Below are 6,589 nucleotides of genomic sequence, written 5' to 3' on the forward strand. Positions count from 1 at the left end.
ATGGAAGAAAGGATACCGGTCAAGACCTCACACCATTGCTCGGGATGCCCCTCAGCTTCTTCTGGCCCGTCTCCACAAGCTGGGACCCTGGCACCAAGCACTAAAGGAGAATCCCCAATCACTACAGGGCTTAGGACACACAGATGAGCAGCTGTGAGTCTAGCCAGTAGAGAGTAGCGGCGCACACATGTACGTACACACCCGCGCACGTCAAGTCACGGCAGCCTCTCCCTGGGATCCACAGCATGAGGGGGCAGAGGCAAAAGTGCAGAGGCCAAGACCCTTTCTTCCAGTGCTGAACAAGGAACTCGGACAATAAAATGGTGCCACCCCTGAAGCGGTTGCATCTCCAGGCTGGCAGACTACAGCCTCCCAGGAGCTCCCCACGAGCCAGCCAGGGGACTGGTAAACCTGTAGCTGCCCCAAACTAATTGTGACAAGCAGCCTGGGTCATCAGCGCCTCAGGCAGGGCTCGTAGCCCACGCTGAGCTCTGATGGCCACCACACAGATGCACCCTGTCCTGGGCCCCTCTCGGGACCACGGGCCCGGCGATCATCCCTGGTACTTACACACTTGGTTTTCTGGGATTCACAAAACCCTCTGCCATGGCCCCATTAGCACGGCAGGGTGCCAGGCTCTGCCACGCTCAGCCCTGCCCCTGGCAGAAGAGGGAAAGGGGAAACTGAGGCACAGAGAGGGGAAGGGAGGTAGCCGCAGTCACCCAGCAGGACAGCAGTGGAGCTGAGCCAAATTGCCGGCCCCTCTGCACCCCAAGATCTGAGCCAGGGCTGGGACCAGGAACAGGCCGGGCCTACCTGCACTTGAAGCTGCAACTGGATCAGGAAGAGGGGCAGAAGGGCGGACTGTACCCACAAAAGCCTTTCACTAGGCCCCAAGCCCTCTGCATCCCTGAACCCCCGCCCTCCCCGGGGCAAGACCAGGCTCTCACCCCACTGCACAGGGGAGCAGAGGCAGCAATGGGAGGTGCCCAAGGCTGTACTCAGGGAGTGGGTAGCAGAGGCGGGATCTGAACTCAGGGTTTCCAAGCCAGCCCTTCTCCACCCCCAGCCGTAGCTCCCGAGACCCAGCGAGGGTGTCTGGCAGGAGCTGCTCCTTATTGCACTTTGCCCCGTCTGGACCCGATTCCAGCGTGTCCTGGAATCAGGGCCGGGAACAAGAAAGACGCTCAAGTCCCCCAGACCAGCCCAACGCCAGGAACCAGACTCCCCTCCACTGCCCAGCGGGAGGAGGGGAGGCACAGGAGGAAGGAGGACTGGTGCAGAGAAGAGAAAGGAAAGAGCCACCCAGTGCAGTGGGGAAGAGGGATCGGGTCCGGCAAGACCCAGCTCAGCCTGGCTGGTAACGCGGCCAGGTGAAACGGACCCGCAGGTGTGTAACCTGCATGCCGGCCAAGAAGAGACTGCAGCCCGGCGCTGCAGTGGCTGCCCAGTGATTGACAGGGCGCTGAGCCTGCCTTTGCAGAGCAGCTGCCTGTCCAGGTGACGCTGCGCGGGTGACGAGGCCTCGGAGGATGTGGGTGGCCTGAAGGCCTGGCTGCAGCATTAGTTTGCTGGGGAGTGTACGGGTCTCAGCTGAAAGCCCCCACTGCACATCCAGCTGGGTCCACCCCTCCCTGGAGTGGGAGGAGCAGGATCCTCTTTATTAAACCTTCCTTGCGGGTATTGGAGATGTTCAGCTCTGGACACATGAGCAGGGGGCAAAGGAACGGATGGGGCGTAGCTGCCGCACGGGCTGGGATAACTTGGCGCTAGCTTTGGACCTGGGGGAGCTGATGGCCCACAGTTTTAGCTGCCTCCCCGTTAAAGGAAGAGCTTATTCCCCTTCAATGAGGACAGGTGTGGACATGGTCTACGAACTGAGAGCCCAGTGCCCGGCTCACAGCGGTCGTGAGTGAACTTGCACCCCCCTGCCCCCCCAACCCAGAGCAGGCACCAGAGTAGCAGGATGCTACAGAGGACCAGGACACAGGCCTTGCCAGGAAAGCAGCTACAGGCCAACCCCGGGTGGCACAGGGTTGAGCATGGGGGGCATCCCAGTAGGCAGAGCAGCCAGGCCATCGGCCCCTTCTGGCCTTGGCGGATCTCACGGTGATGCCAAGTGCTTTGCTTCCAGCTCAGGGCCGAGTCAGAACCACAAAAGCAAACAGAGCCCCCCTCCAGGCCCAGCCAAGAGCAAAATGATGCCAAGACACGTTGAAATTCAGCTTCTAGAGCCCTAAGACCCAACTCCTGGCTGACGCCAGGGGAGGACTGAGCCATGCCGCTTGGCGCATGGCAGCACCCAGAAGCAAAGAGCACGGTGAGCACCGCTGAAGGGTGCACTGCCTATTTAAAGAGGTATTTAAGAGTGGATTCCTCTCCTCCCAGAAGAAATAAACCACTTCTCAACATGAAATCTTTCCCATCCAGCCCCCAAGCTGGTGATGAAGGCACAGCCAAGCTCCCTTCCTGATGGAAGGGGCATAGGCTACAGCAGCCCCCAACCCCCAGTCAGGACTCCTGGGTTCTCGAGGTGACAATTCTCCCTCTTCATCCAGTAACAGGACCTCTCCCTGCACCCCCTCCCCCTGTGGAGCTGGCAAGAGCCTAGGGGTCAGGACCGCTTCAATCCGCCTTCTCCCCAGCTGTCCCTCCAGCCAGCTGAGCCCAAGCCTCAGCACCCAGCACCCAGCTCCCTCCTGGCCTGGCTCCAGGAGCTTTCTGAGTGATGAGCTGCAGCACCAGGTGTGGGATGGGGATTGCACACGGTTTATGACCCAGCCAGAGATTTCCCTTTGGATGCTGCTGAAGGCCAGCAGCATTTCATCATTCCCTTCTCCAGGATTTTTACAGCACCGTAAATATCCCAGCAACAGCCGATCTGTCCACAACAGGGTTAAACCGGAGTTGTGGACAGATCAGCTGGTGGAAAGCAGAGGACTGTGAGGCAGGGTGCTTTTAAAAGGAGAATTACAGTAGTTCCCGGGTGCACCAGTCCTGGACCAGGTGCAAATTATGCACCTAGGCACGGGAAGTCTGGCTTGGGGGTTAGTTACCCTGTGCATGGGTACAGTCCGGGCTAGATTCGCAGGCAGCTGAGAGGTGGGGACTGGATTCACAGTTGTAGCCAGACAAGCCAGGGTCAGAAGCTGGAGACAAGGTGAGCGGAGGGGAACTGGGATCAGGGGAGCCCTTGCCTTGAAGCCAGGAGGGCTGATGGTCAAACCAGAGTCACAAGACCCAGAATCAGGGGATCGCGGTGGGTTCCTGGTGTCCGAGCTGACCAGGGGCTTGGCCTGACTTTTAAAGCCTGGAGTAGCTAGGGCCAGTGGCCTGTGGCTTATGGGGATTAGCTGCCCCCACTGCCTCAGTTGGCCCAGCTGGGACCTGGGCACTGCTCCAAGCTGGAGGTAAGTGGCTCTTACTCCAGGGACGACTTGCCCTGACCCCTCGATTGGGACTGGCTTGGCCTTCGTACACCTAAATCCCTCAGCAATCTGGGTCTTGCTGGCCAAATAGACTTTGACTTCCCTTCCAGGCCCTGCTACAGACCTACTGCACATCCTCTGCCCTCTCACTTATATTGAGGCGTGAGAAGTTGCAAGGGGGGAGGTCTGGCTCAGGATGCCTCAATGGGGCCTGATTTCTGTAGCTGAAGCCTCCAGACCATGATCACCCAGCAGCCCAGGGGCAGCACCTGCTTGGGAACCTGCCCTGTTCCATGCCTGTTTTCCCACCTGAAAAACAGGGGGAAACAGGGAGGAGGGCATGAGACCAGCTAGCAACAGAGACCTGCTGAGGCATCACTGGGATCCAGGCCCAGAAGGAAACATTTGCTCATCTAAGCTGGAGAATTTCACCCCGTTCCCTGGGAGAAACACCCCCACTTCCACAAAGGCCGGCCAGGAACCCAAGAGCCAAGTGGTTCTGCCCCCACCCTCAGGAGACTGCACCACTCTCTCACCGCCCTCCCTGCCAGCAGCTGGCCCTTCCTTTCTTAAGGGAACAGGCCTGACTACAGCTCCCTTCGTCCCAAGATTCAAGAGGCCTTTCTACACCTAGCATTTCCCTCCTGGGGGGTGCTTCACTATTCAGGACACTTCTTCCTGACCCACTAAATAGCTATGCAAACATGCAGACCGCCCTCCTCCACCTATGATTGCCTCTGGCCCTTTGAGACAGCATCGTGGCACTGTTAGCATTGGTACCACCTGTAAATTGGATCCTTGTTGCCCCACATGAGAAAGCAGCCGAGGAAAGGCCAATGCAGACTCACCCGCTCCCGGGATCCATTGCAGGGAGGAGACATGGGTCCCTGCCCTGGCTGTAGAAGCTGGAGCTGGCCAGGAGAACAGATCACCAGTCTCAGCTGCATTCGCTCTCCCACTGTCCTGCTCCTTAAAGCGGCTGCCACCATGGAGGGAGATGCACGGACCGCAGGAACCCAGGAGCCCTGCAGCTCTAGCGCCGAGCAGCTGAGCACAGCAAGACGGGCTGCCAGGCATCACTGGAGCCCAGCCACCAGCCCCTGCATTAGCTCAGCCTATTGGCCTGGTTCCCCACGTAGGCTGGGAGCCAGGGGACCGTAGCAAACCCAGAGACCTGCCTTGTTGGATCCCTTAGATCTGCTGCTGGGTAACTGGGAGCAGGCTGGCTTGGTGCCTCAGTTTTTCCAGCTGTACAATGGGGTGATATGAGCTGTTTTCCCTGCAGGAGCTCAGCCCTAGCTGACCCTTTCCCATCCTGTGTGCCAGTGGGGCTCGCTGGCTCCAATATGCTGCCATTAGGGTCCACCGCAGAAACCGTCTGTTATGGGGTGCTACTGAAAGTGGTGATAGCAGGAGCCAGGAAGAACGGGGGTTGCACCACTAAGACCAGCCTTTGGCCTGTCAAAGGCCCCACTTTTTGCCCGTAAAGCAGGTTCTTGATGCCCCTTCCCTGCTTTTCTTTGGTCTTGGGGGAACTCAGAAACCCACCACCTAGAGACACTCAGTCCCCACTTTGCATTTGATCTCAGGCTCCCAACACAGCCATGGGGCACACACATATTAGCCTCCAGCCAGGGACTGTGCTGGATTTCCTTCCCTCTAACCCCAAATACCCCAGACGGAGGGACAGCTAAAGCAGGTGTGTGGGTGTTGGCTGAGACATTGGCTTCCAGCTCCACCTGGAAATGACAGAGTGGAGGCGGTGGGGGGCTCGATACAGCAGGGAGAGAAGTGGCAGCATTGGCAGAGCTGATGTGGTGTGAACATATCTGGAAGGGGCTGAGCTGTGCAGAGAGCCCTATTTCTGGATCGGTTTAATTGACAGTTGTTGGAAATAATCTCTCCAAGCTCCAGAAGGGAACAAGACTGAGTGGAGGGGAATACAGCCTGGCTTCCAGGTTTGGTTTCTGGGATCCTTCCTTTGCCCAGCACCTGAGCAGCATGGGACAGAGGCTGGCATCTACCCATGTTAGTTTGGCCACCCCTGCTTTAACCTGAGACTCAGCAGAAGTTGTGCTGTAGATGTGAGGACTCAGACAGGCAGTGGGGAGGCGCTGGAGCTGACGAAAGGGCCCTTGAAAGCAGAAGCAGACGAGACCTGTGGTCTTGTTACTAATGGAGTCTTTTCTGCTTCTAATCAGCAGAGAACAGGCTCCCTCTGCGAGAAGCCCCCGCCCTCACCCGCTATCACAAAAGGTGTGAAACTTCCCACCCTGCCACGCTGCTTTTATACCTCCCCAATTAACAGCTTGGCTTGTGCAGCCACACTGAATTCGTTAGAAGATGCTAATGATCCCATTCTGCCCATCCACACAGCCAGCCCCACCGCTAGCAGCTCGAGGAAGGCTTTCAAATCCATTCCCTCCCCCACAACAGCCTCCAGGAGAGAGGCACAGAGCACAGGGGCTAATTTCTGCAAGGGATGCATCCAGCGCTCAGGAGAGCAGGTTTTATCCCCACTGAAGGCATGTTATTTGCATTCTGCCTTGTCCACTGCTGTTTTAAAGCAAAGGCAGCTAAGCCATGGCTTAGCAACAGTATGGACAGCCTCTGTGCAGGGCACATGGCAGATGGGGGGGAGCAGAAAGCAGATGGGACAGGGGAAGGGGATTGGGGTGGCACTCGAAGAGGGCAGAATACCTGCCAAAAACATTGGCCCGAAAGAATCCAAACCTTTACTTACATGAGGCAGAGGCAGCCCCCGGAGGTTAAAGCATTGCCAACCCCTGCTCAGACCCCAAGAGGAGCTGGCTCAGAGCTGGTCCAGAGCCAACTGGATGGAGTCTCAGGGGAGCACCATGCAGCCGGGACTCCTGCCCCACAGCCAACGGGGAGATGGGGCTCTGTTGCTTGGGACTAGGACATGCCCCCCAAGACATACCAAGACCTTGCTGTGCTCCCAACCCCCAAGTCTCCCATCCTACTACTAGCTACAGCTCCATACACCAGACGCTGCTCCCCAAGCATGGATCTACTGCATACATGAGCCCCACACAAGGGACTGCCAAGTCCTGCATGATCCACTATCCCCAGCATACAGGAGGTGGGAAGAGGGGTTGAAGAAGGTTGTGCTACACAGCCTGAAAGAAGACTGAGCCACG

This window comes from Crocodylus siamensis, chromosome 6 (genome assembly GCF_052110815.1).
Source record: "Crocodylus siamensis isolate JL-2025a chromosome 6, ASM5211081v1, whole genome shotgun sequence".
Taxonomy (NCBI): Eukaryota; Metazoa; Chordata; order Crocodylia; family Crocodylidae; genus Crocodylus; species Crocodylus siamensis.